This window comes from Microcebus murinus, chromosome 3, assembly GCF_040939455.1.
Source record: "Microcebus murinus isolate Inina chromosome 3, M.murinus_Inina_mat1.0, whole genome shotgun sequence".
In the NCBI taxonomy this organism is placed as follows: Eukaryota; Metazoa; Chordata; class Mammalia; order Primates; family Cheirogaleidae; genus Microcebus; species Microcebus murinus.
Window position 1 is genome coordinate 14,035,534 of NC_134106.1, and position 21,270 is coordinate 14,056,803.

Genomic DNA, 21,270 nt, shown 5'->3' on the forward strand with positions numbered 1-21,270 from the left:
CTGAGAAGAACTAATTGACAGTGCTTGTCTCTTCTTCACCAAGTTCTTTACCAACAAAAATTATGATCCAGGGCTCAAAATACCAGTTTTGTTGCTGGTAAGCCCAGCAGCATTGGAGAGCAGAGATTAGATGTGTGGTCTTAACTGGCTTTTGTCTCAGCCCCTCCCTGACTGACCCTACCCTCTCAGCACAGACAGATCTTCCGTCCCCTGCAGACATGGCTGCTCCTCAATTTTTGCGATCATGGGCTAAAATAATAACAGCTACAGATAGAGCCTGCTATGGTGTTAGGCCCTACAGGCACCATTTCTAATTCTCAAACTCTGGGAAGTATTTTTACGGAGGAGGAAAAAGAAGGCTATGAGAGAAGTAAAGTAACTTGCTCATGCTCTGACAATTAGTGGAAGATAGTGTTGGTAATTTAAATGTAGTTTTATATGGCTCCAATACTATTATGCTTTTCTTAGCTATCAGAGAATGACCTAAGTTTCAAACTCTTAGGTTTCTCCATGGCAGTCCCATGTGGACTGTATCCAGCGGCACACTCCATTATTGTTCCCTTCCCATGGTTGTCCTGTGGACACACAATCTTGCTGGTGGACTCAATGCAGCCCCAAAGCTCCAACGTGCTATTTTTAGAAAAACCCACTTAGCTTAGCTGAGTCCCTCTCAGCACACATTTGACTATCCAGGGATTTCACCATTCTTCGTTGCATTATGGTGGTGTAAGAAAAAAAACAAAACAAAAAAGACACCTGTGTTCGAATGTTTATAGCAGCACAATTCACAATTGCAAAGCTGTGGAAACAACCCAAGTGCCCATCAATACATGAGTGGATTAATAAAATGTGGTATATGTATACCATGGAGTACTACTCAGCTTTAAGAAACAATGGGGATACAGCACCTCTTGTATTATCCTGGATAGAGCTGGAACCCATTCTACTAAGTGAAGTATCTCAAGAATGGAAAACCAGCACCACATGTACTCACCAGCAAATGGGTATTAATGGATCAACACCTAAGTGGACATATAGGAGTAACATTTATAGGGTGTCGGGTGGGGGGTATGTACCAACATAAAGAGTGTGAGGTGCACCGTCTGGGGAATGGACACGCTTGAAGCTCTGACTCCAGAGGGGAGGGGAGGCAAGGGCAATATACGTAACCTTAACATTTGTACCCCTATAATACGCTGAAATAAAAAAGAAAAAAAAACGGTTGAGGAAAAAGCACAGACAACGCAACTACTAACCGAGCAGAACAGGTCACAGAAGGCACATCAAGGCAAAGCCGTACGAATCACCTTCGTGGACGGCACCAGGAAGCCCGGTGAGCAGGGTAGCAAGAGGCTTTTCCTTCTTTGGAGAGAGATACCTTTAGTAACTATTAGGTTATTCCCTAAGCACTCTGATTCCCTGTGGAAGTGCCTTTCTCACTTCTGTACCTACCATTGCTATCTTTTGATTTTTCTCTTTCTGCTGTTTTTGGGCCATTAAGACACCAGCACGCTCTAGATGCGGCTGCACTTATGCCCAACTCTTGGTTAGCGCTCCCTCTAGTGGCAGCTCGATGAATCCCCCATACTTACCCTCCGTTGCTGTGTTAATTTGTATGGTCAGAAGAATTTTCACTCACTTAATTTTTATGTTTTTTTCCCCATAATTTTAATGACTAGAAAAATAACTATAAAGTTTATCTAACATGATTTATTTACCAGTTATTTACATTTTTTCCATTAAAATAATTACCTGTTGGATGTTAGTGCATATGTTTAAAACATTTCTTAAGTTAAATCCTCAGTACTGAATTTTGAAGACAGTGAATATGCCTCTTTACATTAAGTCAGATTCTTCTCAAAAGGGCTTTCAAAGTGTTACAACACAATCTCACTGGCATTGCATTTTGTATTTATTTATTTTTCCTTACTGTGTTCCTTACAGTCCCAGGCTGTTCTCAAACTCCTGGGCTCAAACCATCCTCCCTCCTCAACCTCCTGAGTAGCCGGGACTACAGGTGCATGCCACTGTGCCCAGCTCGTATTTACATTTTTTAAGTGTCAAGCGATACTCTTCAAAATTGTGTTTCTCTGGAAATGATAAGTTGGACATTTTGTGTGTTTGTCTATCATTTGTACTTTTTTAGGTGTGAATTACTCATGCATATATTTTTCCAGTTTGTCTATTAGGATTGAGATATGTAGGTGAGAGCTGGAAGAACCAGCCTAGGCAGACCCGTCGATCTCTCTTTACAGAATTGCACATTGACATTTTATGGGTCATACTCATTTGCTATCTAGCAAGACCTTGTTTATCATTAATATTTATATTCCACACTATATTGTATAATATGCTACAGGTCTGACACCTGTACAGAATTCCACTTTCTTGAGAAAAACGCGAGGTGACCGGAGACACCCAGTAGACGCTCAAAAAATATTGTGGGAAGAGGAAATCTTCCTAGGGACCCCCTAATGCATGCAGGCAAAAGTTTCTTCTTGTTAAAGGAAGCAGATGACAGTACCTGATACCCGAGTTGCAATGAGGGAAGAGAGCTTGCAATTTCTATTAAAAAAAGCAAGGAAAAGCCTCCCCACTGCTGTTTGGAATAGAGCATAAGAACGTTGTAGTGGAGTTTTCTCGCACATTCTTTGTTTTGGCTTTGAATGAAACAACAAAAGGAGTCAGAATATTCACCTCCTATGAAGGTGTGACCTAAGTTTTCACTGCAGGGTGTAGCTGAAGAAGGCCAGAAACAATCCTTGTGCCACCTGACACCATTTACAGGTGAGCTGGTCTTATCCTACCCTTAAGACTATTTTGATGGGTGAAGACAGCGGCCCCTGGGCAGGGGAGTTAAAGCACTGTGGTTAATACCTGGACTCTGAAATCAATAGAAGACAAAGGATGAATCAAATTGTTTAGCCCATCTCACACCTGGGTGTGTTAGGATTAGGTTTTTATGGAGATCAAAATAATGTCTAGTCTTACCTGCAGAGGGGAGGTAGCCCAATTTGTTCCGGCAGCCTAGGCTAGCACAGTGTCTGGTCTTGGCAGGTACTTAGCAAATGTTAGGTAAACGAGAAGCAGCAGAAAAGAATTCTCAGTGCAGATATGTTCCCTAGTCAACTGTCTGAATTTTTGTTTGGTTACACAAAATTTATAAATTCTCAAAACCGATGCCCAGGCACGGTGGCTCACGCCTGTTATCCTAGCACTCTGGGAGGCCGAGGCGGGCGGATTGCTCAAGGTCAGGAGTTCGAAACCAGCCTGAGCAAGAGCGATACCCCGTCTCTACTAAAAATAGAAATAAATTAATTGGCCAACTAAAAATATATAGAAAAAAAATTAGCCAGGCATGGTGGCACATGCCTGCAGTCCCAGCTACTTGGGAGGCTGAGGCAGGAGGATCGCCTGAGCCCAGGAGTTTGAGGTTGCTGTGAGCTAGGCTGACACCATGGCACTCTAGCCAAGGCAACAGAGTGAGACTCTGTCTAAAAAACAAGACAAAACAAAAAAACAAAAAACTGACAACATTTTCTGTTTTCTGTTCGTGCTTTAAAATTTAGAAAGGTGTCCAGTCCATTTAAAAATCTGACAGATCTGTGTCTGGTGGTTTTCCTACCATAGCTTCCTATGTGATTATTTACTTCAGCTGGAGTTGATTTCAGTGTGTGGCAACAGCACTTTTCTTGAGCAAGAAAACTAAATATTCCCTCTTGATTACTATCACATATGTTGTGAGATCACAAGTTTTATCAAGTGCTGGCAAAGTTTTATAAAACAATTGCTTTCTTTTTGTTGTTAAAACTTCAGTTACTTCTATAAGCTTTTCAGTGGCTATCTGTTGTTTATCCTGGCCCGACAGTAATTTCCCCTTTTCTTGGTCAAAGTACCTCTATTCCCCTCTGGGAACTCCCCTCTCAGTTCTTGTCGTTTGTGAGGAGTTGACCTTCTCTTTGCTCTGGGGTTGGTCAGGAGCTTGGGACCAGCACACAGCTTTTTGACACTGTCAGGCGAAAGGTGCCCCTTTCCCTCTGGGGTTTCTAAAATGGAGGAAACAGAACTATGATTGACCCCAGGCAATCTTTGTCATCTGTTGGGGGATCCTGCCTCAGAACAAAGATGACATTGAAAGCGAAAGGGAGGGACAGACCTCTGAGTTATCTTTTGAACACTTGGACCCAGCAATGTCTGTGGGTCTTCCCTTAGAATTTTTCTGTTTCAAGGGCCAATCAGTTTTGCTATTTAATAAACTAAGTTGCCATTGGGTTTCTGACACCCAAACCCAAAATGTGCTCAATAATGAAGTTGTGACAGATTTTGTAAACTTGAATTAATTCCCATTAACTTGATTTTTTTTTTTTTAAGGTGATGCAGATCCCAGAGTTGGCACATGATTTTTTTCTGTTTTTGCAGTTATTCTCAGTGATCACCCCGGGGGACACTGCTATGTAGCCCGAGCCGGCTGGAGGTCTACCAGGCATTTTACAATTAGTGGGGCCAAGATGGGCTTCCCAATTTCCACCCCAAATCGATCCAGTCCTAGCATCCCCATCTCAATGAATGACATCTGTATTCACCTAAGGGACCACCTAAGGGTCGTTCTGTAATTTTCCTTTTCCCTCATGGCTTACATCTAACCTGCCAGCAAATCTTTGTTAGCTCACCTCCAAAGCATCTTGCTAATTCCTCTTCCCTTCAAGCCCCCTCATCTCTTGCTTCAACTCCTGCAACAGCCTTCCAAGTGGTTTTCGTACAATGTGTCCTACGCAGAGTCATCCCAGTGGCCTCTTAACCCATATCAGAGTAGAGGTCCCTCCCTGCCCAGAACCTTTCCATGGCTTCCCCCACCCTAGTTATAAGATCCAAATTCTTTGCCACACCTGTACCATCTTGCATGATGTGACACCTGGTTACATCTTCATTTCTATCTTACGCTACTCCCCTCCCCCCCCATTATGCTCATCAATGTGCTGATTCTTGCGCACCTGCTGAAGAGTTTTCAGAACACATTAAAACCAAATATTTAAAGGAATATATAACTGCAGGACATAGTCTATTTTCCACCTGGTGTTAACTCCTCTGGAGATTTCCAGAGAGCAATGTTGATGATATCTATATAACCTTTCATAGATCCCTAAGATCCTCTACTTATTTTATATCAGTGGATACTTATGGCAACTACAGTGAGGCATGGGTAAGCTATGATTAGCATTATTCAGTGAAGTACAATAAAACTGATGCAGGTTTTAACTTACCCAAGATGATCATGATTAGTAAACTACAAGTGCCAAGACTTGGACTGAAGTCTCTTGTGTTCTGGGTCATTGATTTTCCTTCTGTTATTTTCTGGCAATAATTAGGCTGGGGCCAGAATGACTCTGTCCCTATAAATTTTTATTGGGATAGAAAATGTGAAAACATTAAATATGAAGTTTCCTTCAAGAGCTGCGTGAACCAAGTATATGATGATGGTGATCTTCAATGCACAGACATTGCCTGGCCTGTATTGGCAGAAAGTGGCCTGCTTTCTGCACCTGGGGACAAATTTATGAGGAATTCTGTGCCAATGAATACTTATACAGAAGGCTTCTATAAAGGAATGTGTAAAAACCAGAAAAAGTCAACCATATTTCTTATTACAAAGAAAGATGAATTTTGTAGACAGCTTCTTGGGACTGTATTTGCATGAGGATGGATTGAGGCTAGCCAGAGATAACCTTATACATTTCTACACACCTGGAGACTTACTGCCTTAAGACTCATGGCTCATTTCAGAAGAGGTATAGAAAAAGGCAGGTAGAGAGGGGAGGTGTTTCAGGGGCTGAAACATGAGCATCCAGGTGCTCATTGCCTTTCATGCAAATGACTAATAGTACCTATATGAGTGCATGCTTCCAAAGTGGATCCTATGTCTGTTTGCTTTTATTTGAAAAATATCTGTCTATTTATATAAAAACCTTCCAGATCAAGTGCACATTGGTAAGCAAAATATCTGCTGCCAGCAAAAAGTAAAAGCAAACTATTCACCACAGAGCCTGATAAAACTACACCATGAATTCCTAGGGTACAATTGTGATTTTTTTTCTTTGTCATTGAAATCCCCTAAACAAACGAAGATAGTTTGACATCGCACACGTCAACTTTATAGTGGCTACACATCTGAACCTCCTGTGTCAGTGACATGTGGAAAAATGGGGCTTGTAAGGATATACTGGCAGGCCATAAACTCTAACTGGGCTTCTGGGGACTCCTGTGATTTTGAGGAACAGAGAGCTATTCCATCCCTCCTTGCTGCAGAGAAAGGCAGAGGTGGCAGAGGCAGGGCAGCCCCACTGCACTCGCCGAGGCAGCCGGCAGGAAATGATGGGAAGCTGCATGCCAAGGAAGGCAGAGGGGCACAGGTTGGCAGTACCCTTGGCAGGCAGGATCGCGGTGGGAAAATGATGTGGAAGGCAGGCAAGAGGCTGTTGCCAGAGTGTCAATCATTGGCCTACAGGACTCTGACTTATTTTTCTCAGTATCTACCTATTTTTTTCTTTCTTGACAGGGGCAGGAAGGCTGGACAGGATGCTATGATTGCCACGAATCTTATAAACTACCCAAGAGACGCATGCTGAGCTGGTGCTAGCTGGAGGTCAGGTAGGGCATCTGTCTCCCCTGTTGTCATATTTACTGATGTCCATTTTTTCCTCCAGCCAGATTTCAAAATATATCATTCCGCTATATTTTGGAGATTGCATGGAACAATGAAAAACACAATTACCATACAATTTTGGACTTGAATTCTGACTTCATCACTAAGCATAGACAGGACAATGAAATGAACCTCAGCTTTTAATCTGCAAAATCTTGTTTCAGAGGTTGTGTTAAATATTCATTAAACATTAATTGAGTGCCTGCTATGTGCCAGACACTGTCTCATGAGTATTGGGAGCCAACATTCTCATAGAGTTTGCAGACTAGTAAGAGAGCTAGACATTAATCAAATAATTATACTAATGACTATGTGATTGCACTGTGAGAAGGACAGTGCCTGTGGCTGTGCAGGTTGTGCATTGCACAACTCCAGGGGCAGCTGTTCATATTGTAGTCTATGCGAATTGTGTTCTGTGAAGTTGTGCAGTATATAAACTATTAATATGTTTCAGTGCATGGCAGCCCAGTCTGAGGTAAGGGCTCTGAAAGAAAGGAAGCTGGGTCTATTGGAGAATATGAAAAGGATAATTAATTTAGGCTGATAAATTGGATAATTAATATAGACTGGTGAGTTGCTTCTGTAACAAAGTGCTACTTAAGCTGAGATGCAAAACAAATTGTTTAGTGCTTAGTACTGGCCTAGACATGTTATGGAATCTATAGCACTCTTTCATTTTTGTATGGTCTTTTTCCTGAAAGCACCTCTCTTGGGTCTTATTCCCCTGATGTGGGGTGTTGTTGGGTAGATTCTTGAGCAAGGCTGTCTCTATAGCTAGTAAGGGACTGGACCAGCAGTCAGCCTACCAGAAAAGGAACTTACACAGAGAATAATCTCCCCTTTTATCTCAGGATAGATTCCAAGCCCTGGTTGAGTTAAAGTGGGGATCTAGTGGTCTAGCTTGGGGTACATAAAAGGCGTGATAAGGGGTATAACACAGCAAGGCCTGGTGACATTACCGCTGCTATCAATGACATTTCCAGGCTTAGGTCATTCCCTGATGATGCTCCAGACCCTGCCTGTGGGGAGTGAGTTTAAGAAGTGGGTGCTGAGATCCACAGCACACCTGGCTCTCTCCACTGATCCCTGGTGTAGGACTTGGAGCAGAAGGGCCAAGGCAGACGGTAGGAGGGTGTGAGTGGAGGGAGGACCGCAATTGTGTCAGGGCTTATGGTAGGAGCTGAGCATCAGGGAAAAGGGACTCGCAGCTTGGGCCTGATGAGGCAACATTACCCTGAAGGCCAGGGCGAAGACCTCTCACAGCTGGCTCAAGTCTGGGGAGGGAGGCGTGTCTCATTTCCTCTGACACCTCTGTGGGCTGTAGGCATGCTCAGCTTCTCCTAAGTCACACCTTTGCTCAAACTGTGACTGTGGTCAATCCTGGGCAGAGATCTCTGTTGGCCCCTCCAGACCCACTCTTTGCCCTGTCCAGTCTGCTCTCTGTGCAGAGAGGCTGACTGCATGGACCCCATCAGTGGGTTCCCTTGCTCTTTGGCTACTGCATGGGTGTGGCCAATGGGGGCCACAGGAGATGCTGGAGATTAGAGGAGGTTGGCTCGGGCTGGCTTTGTGCCTTGACCAGGGGTTACTGTTCCTTTCCAGGTGTCCGATTCTACGTGACTTCTTCTTTTGGGGTTTTGGAAACTACATTCTTTCCAACCTAGGGTTGGTAACAGTGTAGCTTCTACTGCCTTGGGTTGCTGCATTCTTACCTGGGTTACTGTGGTTTCTCTCACCCGTGCATCCTTTTGGAAATGGTCCATTTTCAATTAATTCTCCTCAAGTGATCCCATTTTGAGAGTTCCCTTTGCCTCCTGTTGGGAGTCTAACTGATATTAATACAAGTGCCCTTCTACTTCCTTCCTGAATGATGAACTTCAACACACATTTCAGGTTCTAAGTCAAATGCTACCTTCTTTCTAGAGCGCTTCCTACCACCCCACCTCACCACTATACCCGTAATGATTTGGCCCACACTGATGTCCCACAACATGCTCTCCACTGCGGTTCATTTGGGGTTTTGTGGGAGTTATTTGTTGTATGTCTGATTTAGCTTCCTCTCTCCATACCAGACTGTGACCTTTTCAAGTCACATTCGTGTCTGGCTCACCTTCCTGTCCCTGGTGTTTTGCCTGCTGCCTGTTCATTTTGTGAATGAACCAAGGCCCAGCACAGGGGAGCTGGCCAGTGCCACGTAACTTCTACAGGACCTATCATCTTCTTCCTTGTGTTGGGGCTTGTGATCTGTATAGGGCCATGTGTGTTGGTTTTTCCAGCTCTGTTGAGAATCTCGGCATGATGATACCCACGTAATCAGGAAGTCAGAGGGGATGAGCTGCTTCCATGGGACTTGAAGAAAAATTCAGTCCCTACGTGCATTATGACTAGTAAAGTCATTCAAACCATGACATAGTGACGACTGTGGATTAAAAATCCACTATGCACTAAGAATTGCATTCACTCTAGGAAGGAGCCATGACTTTCACACCAGAATTTTGTAAACTTTACGAAGAACTTTGGAAGAAATATGAGCATAGACAAAATACAACTGCTCTTATTTTAAGCCTTACACCTAACACTGGGTATTCCTCAGTGCTCACAGGGTTGGGCAATCATACTAGCTCAAGACATTATAGAATCTCTCCTTCTTCCCCCTTCACTTACTTTCTTTATCCTTCCTTGTCACAGAGGTCTGCAGCCTAAAATGCCAAAGTTCAATAGTAAATAAAATTTTTCTTCATGCTCAAAATTTTCTCATGGCAAGCAGAAATGTATGAAGCCCAATATCATTCATATTAAGTTTCTAAATAGTGATCTGATAAATACATAACATGATTTAACTTGGTTATAATTGAGAATTCAGGACTTGTATGACTCTACTTAGTATCAAAGTCCTCCCCCCCCTCGCCGCCCACCTGCAGTGGGGGCTGCTGTCCAAGGTCCAGAGCTCCTTGGTCACAGTCTCCTTCCTATCAGTCTGCAGAGCCGGAATCCTCCGGGTGACGGCCCGTGTCCCTAGGAGCACTGGTGCTGCTCGGGTCATCGTGTCTAGGGACTCGGAGTAACTGGTCCAATAACAAACCCCGGAGCCTTCAGAGCAGAGGCGCGAGTATCTGCTGTCTCTTTTCATCTACAGAAGCACAACAAATATCTTCATTTATTCTCTCTGGGTGCATCCTTGTAAATTCCACTCATCTTTCTTCTTTGGACTTTTTGATTAAAAATGCTGTCAGCAGAGCAATTTGATGTCCAAGGGAAGATACTGTTCATGAGGCATCTTTATTTTTATTGTTTTAGAAGTTGGAGAAGGTCCTTTTATGCTTGAAAACCTTTCTATTTCTTTTCCCTACCGTGAATGTGAAGTGGAAGCTGACAGAATGTGTTAACCTTTCTTTCCTGTGCAACTTCATCTGCGATGCTCTGGGTCCCTGAACGCTGCTTTGGATTTCCCAGGCATGAAAAAGCAGCCGCAGCTGGGTGCCCTAGGTGCAGAGGAGTAGGGAGCCCAGGTGAGGGAGACCTCGCCTTCCTTGCCAAAATGTGCCTGTTCTGCATGTGGTGACTGAAGGGACTGAGAAGTGACAGCGCAAAAAGCACCTTCTGGGGGTCTATGGGGATGTGGAGCAAAGTCACAGCCTTTAAATCTGTTTGCCTAGCACTTGTCTCCTATACCAAGCTAATTTACATATATGAATAATGTTAATGGATTTGGAAGTCATTTAGCATGAGCCTAATATGTGCCTGGCACCATGCTAAATATTATGGGTAGAATGCATAATTACTGTCCTGGAGAAGCTCATGTCTAATGGGGGAGACAGATACACACACCCACATACCAAGTGAGCACAGGGGTTGGCACGTGAGCCATAATCTCTATGTGGCAGATGCCCCAGTCTAAACTACACCCACCGATGTGAGGCTGCTGGGAGGACAGGGTAGATGGGGACAGCCAGGTGGGTTGTACTTATGCTATTCTCTAGGGTCTCAAAAACTGATCTTAGTAAAAAGACATCCAGTTTTCAATCCAGTGAGACTGTCCTCTGGGGCTGATAAAATGAAAGCCCTCTGGAAACTTCTTAAACAAGTATAGTTTGAATGAAGACAAATACTTTAAATGGTGGTTCTCTGCATCTGAGCTTCAGAGAAGAGGAAGCGGGATGCACAGGCTTCTGGAAGGCCTGGGCTGTGCTTTCTGTATTTGTAGAACCCAATGCAGTGCCTGGTACAAAGAAGAAACTCAGCAATTACTGGTGGCCTAATGAGGTAGGAGTTGAGTGATCTGTGTTCCAGTTGGATGACTTTTGATCCAACACTTTTTCCTTATCTTGGTTTCTTCATCTGTGAAATGAGGGGTTGTGCTTGAAGAGATCCAAGAACTCTTTCTGCACTGATGTTCTCCCAGCAAACAAAAGAATATAAAACAAAACAAAAATACACTCTCTCAGAGAAAAAAGGGGCTCAGGGTACCTGACAGTGCCCAGGAGGGGAAGACAAGCTCTCTGAAGGGTGTATATATGTATATATATAAAACATCAGTTCATGATGTAAACTGAAATCAGATAAGCTGAAAGGTTACAGTGGAGAATCTGTGGCTGATTGAACAGTTTGAAGATTAAGTATTCAATGTACATTTCCATTAAGGGGATCTATATCGCCGCGACACTTAACAGATTTTTTTTTCAATACCTCTTGTTTATAGAGGGTGTTTTTTTTGAACATTAAAACTCTAGGAAGATGGCTGGGCATGGCTGCTCATGCCTGTAATCCTAGCACTTTGGGAAGCCATGGCGGGAGGATTGCTTGAGCCCAGGAGTTGGAGGCTGCTGTGAACTATAATGATGCCATTGCACTCTAGCCTGGGCATCTGAGCGAGACCCTGTCTCAAACAAACAAGCAAGCAAACAACAAACTCTAGGAAGAAAAGGGTGGTAATCATATTGCTTCTTGGAGTTCAAAGAAAACTGGAATTAGAGGCCTATGGATAATTTATGAAATTAATTGTCATAGCTGATTGACAGAGGTTAATGATGGAAATGGTACATTTCATCCCTATTCCATCTAACTATTGAACAAATGAGATACCTCACGGCAATAAGTGACTTTCCTGGAAAAATACAGGACCACACAATGTCACTCCTTTCCTAACCATATCCACAGTTTAATACTAAGGACCACTTTGTTCAAATTGAAGACACTCCAAGCTCAGAATAGAGGGCCCAGTGTTACACTCCCATGTTTGTGCTCTAAACATCTCACCTACAATTCAGTGCAGAATTTTAACCTGAATCTTGGTTGACATTTGACGAGCTCTGAAAAAGGAGGAAGGTCATTTCTCAGAGGCTATTTTTCCCCTAAATTCAGGCGTGAATAGACATGAGTTAGAACTTTTGTTGCAAATTAGGTGATCAGTGTAGTGAGAACAAAGACAGGCAGGACAACTTGAACAAAGTAAACATGTCACTAATTAGGAATTTTGCAGAGGTTGTACCAGAGAGTAACTGATCTAAGAGATGTAGCCATACATATATTTGTCCAGAGACAGAAAACATCATTCCTGGAAAGAAGTAGTTGGTCGACAAGGCAAGGAAGAACTTAGAAAGAAACTGAAGTTCAGGATAGGGTGTTAGTCATGGCTGAACAGGAGGCAGGGCAGGGTAGAAAACTAGCCCTTACATGCATTGATTTGGAGCAGAATAGAGAAGATGGTTGAAAAAGCTGGACCCATGAGCTGTTTCCATCACACTTATAGCAAATGCCATTGTGCTTTACTGACTCTACATACCCTCTCTGCCTGCCTCCAATACTGACCCCAGAATCCAGGGTGGGCTGAAGTAGATATCAATTAATTTCAGCATCCAAGGGTGTGAGCACAAGGTTTCCAACCATCCATGCAGCACCTCTATATCTATCTCTCAAATTTCCTTCAGGGGGTGTTGGAATTTGGAGCACTCTCAACATTCTTCAGGAAGTGACAGGAGAAGTCAATGGCAAGTATGAATCAACTTGAGAGTGGCTGCTTCTGGAAGAGCTAGCTGCCCAGTGTTAATGACACTGATGGGCGTGTCATCTGTCAGGTGCGCCAATGTGAAACTGTCATCTGTGCATATCCCACCCCCCAAGGTTCCCTTAAAAGTGCTGCAGCTTGCAGGCTGTGGCCCATTGTATGCCAGAATATAGAGAAAATGTGGGGTCTCCAGCATTTCTTGAGGGTCTGTAGCAGTTAAATCCATAGGAATTTCAAGGGAAATAGTTCCTTAGGTGGGGAAGGAAGGTTGTATTTCTCAGATCCGTTAGTCATTAGCTAAGCTATTGTCCATCTGCTAACTTTAAACTTATTGATTTATTTTGAGAAATGAAAATAAAAATGAAAAAAAGACACCAGAATGAATTTCATGTGCTGCCAACCTTAAAAGATATCATTTGAATTCATGAATAATGAATAGAAGGGTTTTCACTTGGACTCAATTTTCTTGGCTGCTACCAACTTCCCTACAAAACAAATAACTATTAACTTGCTTGTCACCTTTCAGGACACATTGAGAAATATGACAGGAACACTAGATGGTGTCAGAAATCATTTTTAGTGTGAAAGGAGTCATATAATTCATTACCTTTTGAGTTTCTTACACTTAGAAAAGTCTCCAAGTCTAGAGAGAAATGCTGACTATCTTCCCATAGGAGAGCATTCAGATCAGGTAAATTAACACCTGGGCAAGACAGTTCCCTTACCTTATTCCTCAGGTTGTGATTCTAGAAGGGAGTTGGGGTGGATTATGAAGTTAGATAGCAGAAGACTGGTTCTGATGATGCCACTTAATAGCTGTTAAATCTTAGGCAAAGCTTCAAGTCTTCTCTCTTCACTGGCAATACCATAAAACCTACTTATAGAATTGCTTTGAAAACCAAATAAATGAATATAGAGGTACAACGTTAAACTATAAAGCATAGAAGTAAAATAGTCTAAATCCAAGTCTTTTACATATTTAGATTGCCTATATTAAAATGTAAAGGTACAAACATGTTTTCTGGAAGTAAGATATTATAACTGCATGTTTGTGTCTCCAAAGTTCATATATTGAAATCCTTACCACCAAGGTGATGGTATTAGGAGATGGGGCCTTTGGGGAGTGATTAGGTCGTGAGGGTAGAATTCTCATGAATGGGATTATGCCCTTATAAAAGAGGCCCTAGAGAGCTTTCTGGATTTTTTTCCCCCACCATGTGAAGATACAATGAAAACACTGCTATCCACAGCCAGAAGAGGGTCCTCACCAGAACCTGACCATGCTCGCACCCTTACCTTGCACTTCTAGCCTCCAGAACTATGAGAAATAAATTTTTGTCTTTCATAAGCCCCCCAGGCTATGGCACTTTGTCATGCCAGCCTGAACTGACTGAGACATAAGAGTGACTGGGTCTATCAGGATATTGCTTTGCTGAAAAAGTTTTCTGGAAAAAGAGCACATTTTATAGAGGAATATAGATTTCCTCATTTTAAAATTGTACCAAATAAATAAAATAAGAGCCATTATCCACTGCTTGTTTATTCTCTTTTCTTGGACGTGAGGAAGAGTGGGATGGTGTGCGCTATGATCTGGAGAACGCTGGCCAGGGCCGAGGGCAGTAGCCATTCCTCAAACCCCACCTGTCAGGACGCAGCAGATGGTTCCTTACCATAAAGGTTCCCCTCAGTCAGGGCTTTGCGATTGTCAGAATTCAGGGTGTATGACATGAACCTGCAAAGGGAAATCTGACATTGGCAGAATTTATACTTCAGTTCCAGCCTATAAACTTTGTAAACAAGTGTGTCTTTACATTTAAAATTTTGATCAACATTAAAAAAAAAATAAACTTGATTCAGTGTAATTGTGCTCCTTTTATTTGAAAGAGGGACCATTTTGAAGATAATGAATGCTGTTGATCTGAAGTTTTTCTCTGGTGCTATTCTTCCCGGGAGCACAACCTACTTTACTGACAATGTCTCATTAGTCCTCACAAAAAATGGTGTCCCCTGTGATTGTCCTTCTCCCAAGTGTCTTTTGAAAGAAATGAGATTGGAACCATTTGTGAGAAATGGAGGAATTTAAAGAATTTCTAAGAACTGAATGAAAAGAACTTAAGTCTTTCAGTTGGCAGAAAAAAATCACCAGAGTCTCCTGAGAAACAGAATCTACTGTTCACTTTCCTCCCAGGGACATGTTTGCAGAACCAAAATGCCAAAATGCCTTGAAACTGAGCCCAAACTCATTTCTAAAGTAAACTAACTTTGTTGGTTTCTGTCTTGCATATCATCAAAGTCAGAGAATGGTGGGGAAGCTGGATTCTTATTTGCTAAACGGAATGTTGTTAAATCCACATAGTAAAAGATGCCAAATAAATTCATAAGGGAGACAGAATGAAAATGGGAATTGCAAACATTGAGGCATGAGCAATATTTTGCATTTATTACTAAATCCTTCTTCAAGATCGAGGGCACAAATTATTGAATCACACATTGGAATGACTTCTGATCTAGTCCAGGGTCATCCCTGAAAGGTCTTTCCATTTCTGTGTGAACATGTACAATGACTGCATTTACATCCCATTGATAGGCAGCCTCTGGGTCAGAAACTTTATATTTTGAGTCAAAATTTGTCTCAGTATAACTTCCATCCACTTGTGCTAAATTCCACCTCACCAATATACAAGTTATATTGCAAATTACAGCCTTTCAAGAAGTTGAAGACAAATTCTTTATCCTTTACAAGTCTTCTGTGAAGGAATCTGAAAGGAAATTACCTGTTGTTTTCCCTTATGCTTTAGATATGTTTGGTATATCTTTGCAGAAGTGTGAAAGTCTGTTTCATTCTATGGGATGACACCTCTACCTTACTCTGTTCTGATGAGTGTAGGCTGTTAGACAAATGGTGTGTTCTCAGCCAATAGAGTTATTGAGATTTCTAAGCTATAGATACAAAACGGAGTTGTTCTTTTCTCCTGGATCTCTGCTCTGCTTTCCTAGGGCAATATGTGTAATTTCTGCTCTCTGCTCTCTCCTTAGTGCCTATTAGTGGAATGGCCATGAAGGTTGCAACCTTAGAAGCCAACTCCAGATTGTCTCTGATGCCTGAGGTCCTGTCAATATTGGATTTTATCTCCCCTTCTTAGTTGATAGAAACTGAGAGTACCATTGAAGCAGCCAGTGGTGCCATTGATCAGTTTGGACTGATCAATAAATGAGTAGCTAGGGTCTAATTTGTAGCCTTTTAGTTTCTAGGAAAAAAATAAAATGTCCTAACCAAAAAGACACTGGTTAAGTAGTAGCTGAGATCAGAACTCAATGGCAGTGAGTCATTCACTGGCAGAGCACTAACCTCAGAGTTCCCTCATTTTGCCCCACCTTTGAGGTTGGTTGTCTGCCCTGTGACAATTATGCAGGGCTTGTCAGGGTTTACCCATTGTATTGCTTTGCTAGATGTGCACAGTATTCTTATTGTAACATTTTGTTTTCTGGTGAAATAAATATCTTCCTAGTCAAGCAATGAGTTGTTGAGGTTATTTTTTCACATTTAGGTATTTTATAAAAAGACAAAGTTAACCTACTTTCTGAAAGAGGCAGAAAAGTCTAATTCTAAATGTAGAACATTATTCCTTAACATTGAAGCAGAAGCCAAGGCAATAAGCATTTGCTTTTTAAAAAAATCAACTTTGTTGTATTATAAATGATAAACCCATATACACAGTGCACCCATCATATGTGTACATTTCTATGGGTTCTCAAATATGCATCTGCCCAGGTTAACTACTGCTACAGTCCAGAAACAGAACATTTCCATCATACTAAAAAGTTCCTCTGTGGTCCTTGCTGGTCAATCATGATGCGCCAAGTTTGACCCCAGGGAAACATTAATATTCTACTCTCTGTCAATTTATATTAGATTTTATAAAGATTTCTAGAGTTTTATATAAATGGAATCACAAAATATGCATTCGTTTATGTCTAGCTTCTTTCACTCAGCATGAGGTTTTTGAGAATCATCCATGTTTGTTGCATGTACATAGGCCATTCTTTTATTATCTAGTAATACTTTATTGTCTGGATTTATGACAATCTGTCTTTCCATTATTTGTGGGTAGGCATTTGGATTTTCCAAAGTTTTGCTGCAGATGCCATGAATGTTTATGTAAAAGTGTTTGTGTGGATACAGGTTTTCATTTTTCCTGGGCAATGGAATTACTGGGTGTTACAGTAAATGTTTACCTTTGTAAGAAACTGTCACATTGTTTTCCAGTGTGCTAGTAGTGCCACTTAGCAGTACATGAAAGTTCCAATTTCTCTGCATCTTTGCCAACACTATAGTTAATCCTTTTAATTTTAACACTCAAATGGGGTATGGAGACATTTCATTGTAGTTTACATTTCTTCGATGGCTAACAATGTTAATCATATTTTCTATACATGTTGGCAATTTTCACATTTTTTGTAAAGTATCAGTGCAAATCTTTTGCTCATTTTCCATTGTTTTTTTTTCCTTAAAATTAAGTTGTAAGTGATTTTCTATATTATGGACACAAGTCTTTTGTCATATATATATCTTTAGATATAGACATAGATTATATATATATGTGATATATATAAAAGATATATATGTGATATATATGATACATATGTGATATAAAAATATATGCATATAAAATAAGCATACAATGCATATAAAAATATACATACACACATGCATATTATGTTTTCAACAAGTGTATGGCCTCTCTTTCCATTTGTTTTGAAGAATGTCCAAATTTACTTTTTAAATTTATCTAAGATAGTTTTCCTTATCCCAAAGACACAACTATTCCTCTTGTGTTTTTATTTCTAGTAGTCTTATACTTTTAGTTCTACGATTCATTTTCAGATAATTTTTGTATGTGGTATGAGATAAGAATTAAGATCCATTTTTTAAAATATGGATATTCAATTGTTTCAGAACCATTTGTTGGAAAGACTATCCTTTCCTCATTGAATCATTGAATTAACTTGGCATAATTGTTGAAATTCAATTGCCCATATGCACGTGCATATATGTATGAGTCCGTATCTGGACTCTGCCCTGTTTACTGTCCTTATCTTAGTAACAGACTTGTGATTACTGGAGCTTTATGTCTTGACATTAGGCAATGTTTATTTTGAATTTTTGTGTTTCTTTGTATTTCCATACAAATTTTGGAACCAATTTTCATGTCTCCAAAAAAGCCTATAAGAATTTTGTTTGAAATTTTACTAAAAATAGATTTATCAAGTAGAACTGACCTCTTAATGTTCAGTCTTTTGATGTGTGAATGTGGATTAGCAATGTTTTCTAGTTTCAGGTGTACATGTCTTATACATGTTTTGTTAAAGATATCCCTAAATCTTTTATACTTTTTGATCCTATTACTAATGGTATTTGTAATAACATTCCATTTTCAAGTTATTCATTGCTTACATATGGAAATGTTGATTTTGAATATTGACTTAGTATTTTGTTACCTACCTAAATTCTTGTATAACTACCAGTTGATTTTACTTATAGATTCCTTAGAATATTCCATGTATATGATCATTTTACTTGTACATTAATATAGTTTTAGTTCTTCTTTTTAAACTCATATGCCTTTTATTTCTTTCTCTTGCCTTATTGCACTGGTTGAGACCCTCAAATACAATCTTGAATATAAGCTGGAAAATTGAATATTGTCAATATTTTTGTCAATCTTAGGAGAAAAGCAGCCAGTCTTTTACCACTGAATATGACTTTTAGCTGTTGGCCTTTCGTAGGTGCCCTTTACCCAGTTGCAAAAGTTTCCTTTAATTCCTAATTTGTTAAAAAATATTATTTTGTAACAGTGAATGATAAATTATATCTAGTGTATTTTCTGCATTTTTTCAAGATGATTATAGGATTTTCTCTCCTTTATTCTGTAAATCTAGTACATTACATCAATAGAGTTTCAAATACTAATTTAGCTTTGCATTCTTGTGATGAATCCCATTTGGTCATGAGGCATTATCCTTTTTATATACTGCTAGATTTTATTTGCTTATATTCAAAATGATTTTTAAATATGTCCATGAAAAATATTGGATTATAGTTTTCTTACAATATTTTTGGCAGATTTTGGTATTAGGGGCTAGTAGTTTCTTAATATTCTTAAAGCACTTTGAAGATGTTGATCCATTGCCTCCTGGTTTGCATAGTTTTTGATGTGATGTCTATAGTTTTCTATGGACATCAGCCTAGGCTGTCTTTGTCTGTATATAATGTGTCTTGAAAACTGACTACCTTGAAGATTTTCTTTTTATACCTGAATTGTAGCAATTTTATTATGATATTCCTTGGTGTGGTTTTTGTTTGTGCTTATCTTGCTTGGCTTTGTTGAACTTCTTGGTTCTGCGTTGTTATAGTTTTCATCAAATTTGGAAACTATTTGGCCGTTATTTATTTAAACACTTTTTGTGTTTCCTCTTTCTGGTACCTTAATTCCATATTGATAGATTACTTGATATTGTCTCACAAATCAATTATTTTTTTCCAGTGTTTTTCTCTCTGTGCATCATTTTTGGATAGTGTCTATAATTATGTCTCAAGTTCACTGATATTTTCTTTTGTACTGTCTAATCTTTGTTAACCTTATCTTGATTTTAAATATTTCATTGTTCAACTCTAAAAGATTTTATTCTTAAAGATATCTTCCATTTTATTCCTCATTACGTTCCTCTTTCCTTCACCACCAAATCCCAATACATTGAGCTATTTATAATTGCCATTTTAGAATATTTTCTTGCTAATTTTATCATCTTTGAATCTATTTTTTATGGACTGATTTTCTCCTAATTATTATTTTTTTCTTCTAGGAGACATGTTCTGTAATATTAAGTGAATGCTGGACAAGGCAAATGTGACATTGTTGTATGACTGTATTTTGTTATTTCACCTAAATAGCACTGGGCTTTAATCTGATCAGAAGACAATTTCTTGCTAAGCCTTGTTTTTAAATTTTGTCATAGCAAACCTAGATGGAATTTATGTTAGGAGAAATATAGCTCTCCTACTAAGGTATCACCCTTGTGCATCTGTTCTGAATATCCCAGGTAGTCAATTACATTTTTTCTGCCTGGTTAAAGATTACTATCTTCTCACCTTGTACATCATTTGGAAATTGTTCAACTTCTAGCTCCCCAGCCATGCTTTCCTTGGCATTGTGTAGTAAATCATATGCGAACACAGATAAGTGATCACCAAAGACTCAGGAGATTTTGGTTGGGTTTTTGGAGTTCTTTTCCACAGTAGAGTCCTCTCTAGAGCTTTCCCTTGTACCTTCATGCTGCCTCATCTTCCCTGGACTTTAATTTGTTGCCTGAACTCAGAAAGATCATCTTGCTATGCTTGAAGTTTCCCTCTTTCATATATATATATATACACACACATATATATACATATATATATATATACACACACACACACACATATATATGTAATATTTATATGTATTTATGTACATAAATTCTTTATAGGCATTAGAAAATAGATAGCAGAAGATTGTGGTACCAGAGAGAAGGGAAATGATACTGTTGCCTCTACTCCATAGTAATTTTCCAGAACTTGCTCCATTTTATGATTTTCTGTATATACTTCTCAAATCTGTAAGGAATGGGGAAAAACAAAGGTTCTTCTCTTAATGTTATATCCTCCTTAAGTGCTTGTGCATGCATTTATTATTTGGTCAGTATTTTATATTGGACATTTTCATAGACTAATGGTAAAAATCCAAATCCTTAAAACCTGAAGATAAAAGACACATACTGTGTTTAAAGTGTGGAATCAGAATAGTTGGGACAAGTCATTGATGTCAAAATAAGGGAAAAGATTTCTCATCCATTCATTTTTAAAAAAAAATTGTCATAACATGTAAACATAATTTTTTGATACAGAAAAACAGTAATTAAAAAATCATTCCACTAAAAGTCTAAGATAAAATAATTGCTTACTGGAAAGGTAGATAGTTTCTGAGGGTGCCATTTCCCTGTTTATTCTGGGAACCTGGCATTTAGCTTTTCTTAACTCTACATATTTGGTAATAAACATTTGCAATGGGTAGGATAATCCATCATGAAAATCTGAAGAAGTAAAGAATATCAAGCCTGTGTGAGCATACCAGAGCTTCTTGATTACTCATACTTCTCCACCCTAGGTTAGGAAGAAAAATTGATGTGATATGAACATTTGAGTTTTCTCATTTCTCTTTATTAGTGTGTGGCTAACACAAGCAAGAAACCTACCAGCTCCCAACTTTATGTATTTTTGGGGATTGTCTTAAACCCCCAAACAAAATACACATGGGATGGGTAATTCAATATCAAGAGAGGAAGACCATGTGATCTAAATTGATAACTTGTCTCCCTAAATATTTAAGGCTTTTTCAAATTCCTTAATTGTAGCCCTACACCCTCTCCAACCCAAACATTGCACACAGTGTTCTGTTTTCCTGCTATGTCCCCTTACCTTGCCCTTTGGGAAAGCTTTAGTCAGTATCAAATTTCAATTCAAATGCTTCTC